This window comes from Lynx canadensis, chromosome X (genome assembly GCF_007474595.2).
Source record: "Lynx canadensis isolate LIC74 chromosome X, mLynCan4.pri.v2, whole genome shotgun sequence".
NCBI classification, from domain to species: domain Eukaryota; kingdom Metazoa; phylum Chordata; class Mammalia; order Carnivora; family Felidae; genus Lynx; species Lynx canadensis.
Window position 1 is genome coordinate 29,668,809 of NC_044321.2, and position 2,692 is coordinate 29,671,500.

At 37.0% G+C, this 2,692-nt stretch overlaps 1 pseudogene; it reads left to right on the forward strand.

Moving 5' to 3' along the window:
• The first annotated feature begins 705 nt into the window (after positions 1 to 705).
• LOC115507508 lies at positions 706 to 1,944 on the forward strand (annotated as a pseudogene).
• Positions 1,945 to 2,692: the final 748 nt, after the last annotated feature.

The window sequence follows — 2,692 nt, forward strand, 5'->3', positions numbered from 1 at the left end:
TAATATGACAGACCATTTTCATTTTCAGTATTTTGTTTTAAGTTTGAACATATTTTTTCTGCATAAAAATAAATAATTTTTGAGGAGTATATTGGTCATTCCATCTAAAATCTACATCTATACATTGTAGTACATATGAGAAAATGATAGTATTACATTAAGTAAATTATATGTAGACTCTAATAAATTTAACTTCTAAAGGAATATTGCCATTAAAAATATGCTTAATTATTGTATGTCAAGAGTATATGTTTAACTTCTTTCCATATTTATTTCAAAAACAGTAAAATTAATGTTATTTCTCCTTTAAAACATGGGTACAAATATTAAGAGTTAAAAGTTAATGGAATTTTGCATACCCATATATATCCTGTTGATCAGATAACCTATCCTGAAACTATGAAGTTGGGTATTGTATTTAAAGCCTACATGTTGTTTTCTCCTGTGTTATAACAGAAGAAATTTTCTATGCTGTTATAGGAGAATTTTAATCTTTTACTTGGAAAATTACAACACTAGTACACAAGACAAGTCTTAACACATTTAACATTTGCTTATTGAAAGCAATGTCATAAAGTCAAATAGGTAGCCAATTAATTTATTGAATTAAAATTTGATATGAGGTTCACCCTTGTTATGCAGTAGTGCTAGCAGCTTCCCTCTAATGTTCTTAGAACCAGCAGCCCTCCCTAGTGCTGAGCTGCTGAAAAGTCCCTGCCTGCAAGCTTGTAAGAGCTTGAAATCATCATCTCCCCTCCAACTCTCACCAGGGGAAAAAATGGTTGAAGCAGGTGGCCCAGGAAAACTTCTCATTGGTGATCTTAATACAGAAACAAACGAGAAAGCCCTTGAAGCATTGTTTGATAAATGTGGATGAATAGTGGAAGTTCTAGTGGTGAAAGATGGTGAAACCAACAAATCAAGAGGATTCGCTTTTGTCACATTTGAAAGGCCAGCAGGTGTTAAGGATACAGCCAGAGACATGAATGGAAAGTCCTTAGATTTGGAAAAGCCATCAAGGTAGAAGAAGCAACTAAACCATCATTTGAAAGTGGTAGATGTGGACCACCTCTACCTCCAAGAAGCAGAGGCCCTTCAAGAGGTCTTAGAGGTGGAAGAGGAGGAAGTGGAAGAACCAAGGGACCTCCCTCACGTTGAAGGCACATGGATGATGGTGGCTATTCCATGAATTTTAACCTAAGTTCTTCCAGGGGACCACTTCCAGTAAAAAGGATCACCACCACGAAGTAGCTGTCCTACTCATAAAGATATTCCCCTTTCAGACCAGTTTGCAGCAGCAGTGCAGTGGAAAGAAGAGCTCCTGTGCAATGTGGAAGAGATAGTTATGAAGGCCCATCTTGAAGTGAACCCCTGCCCTCTTGTAGAGGTGTTTGTTTGTCCCCAAGGGATGCTGGGTATTATACTAAAGGCAGCTATTCAACCAGAGATTACCCAAATTCTTGTGATACAAGGGATTATGCATCACCACCAAGAGATTTTACCTACTGTGTTTATCATCATTCCAGTTCACATGATAACTACCCATCAAGAGGCTATAGTGATAGAGATGGCTATGGTCCTGATCCTAACTATTCAGATCTTCCGAGTGGAGCTTCCTATAGAGATTCATATGAAAGTTATGGTAACTCACATAGTGCTCTACCTACACGAGGGCCCCTGCCATCTTATGGTGGAAGTAGTCGCTATGATTACAGCAGCTCACATAATGTATATGGTGGAAGTCAAGACAGTTACTCAAGCAGCTGAAGTGATCTCTACTCAAATGATACGGTTGGCAGACAAGAAAGAGAGCTTTCCCTTTCTATAGAAAGGAGGTATCCCCTTCCATGTGATTCCTACAGCACTTCAAGCTGCAGAGCATCTAGTAGTGGTAACTGTGGAGGAAGCCAGTCTGATAGAGGGGGAAGAAGAAGCAGATATTAAAAACAAACAAAACCTTGGACCAAAATCCCCGTTAAAAGAAACAAACAAAAAAGTGGGACCTTTTCTGCCATAAATACCCAAGGACTACTAAAAGGAAAAAATGTGTCACTTTTTAAAAATTTCCTGTTAAGTTCCCTTACCATAATTTTTATGTTCTTGTGAGGGAAATAAAAGTAAAACCTGTTTAATCCTATTGGACTTTATGGCATTACTTTCAACAAGCAAATGTTAAATGTGTTAACACTTGATTTGTATACTTGTGTTGTAGTTTTCCAAGTAAAAGTGTCCCAAAAGACCACTTGCTATATCTGATTTTTCCCAGTAAATGAGGCAAGTAATTCTAAGACCTTCCATAAATATCTAGCCATCTAAAATGGAAAGGTGAATCCTTCTGCTTATATAAACAAGCTTGCTATTAAAGGCTGGTGGGAGTATGCTACTCTTAGGATTTCAGAGTGTCTTCAAACCAAAATCTCAATGTTTTTATTATGAAAAACCTGGAATCAGATACTTATGTAAGGAAAGTGCTACTTGTCCAGTAAATTCCAAAAAGCAAATGGATAATGCAGGCCATATTTTGCCTTTCTGGTATTTCCTTGGGAATCTACAAGAACCTCACCTTTCCTGTCCCCAATAAGACCATTTAACTGTGTGTCAAGCAACTACAGAAGACTAAATAAAAAAGTTTGGCCAGAACAAAACAAAAAAAATTTGATATGATTCCAATCTTCTTAAATATATTAAGACT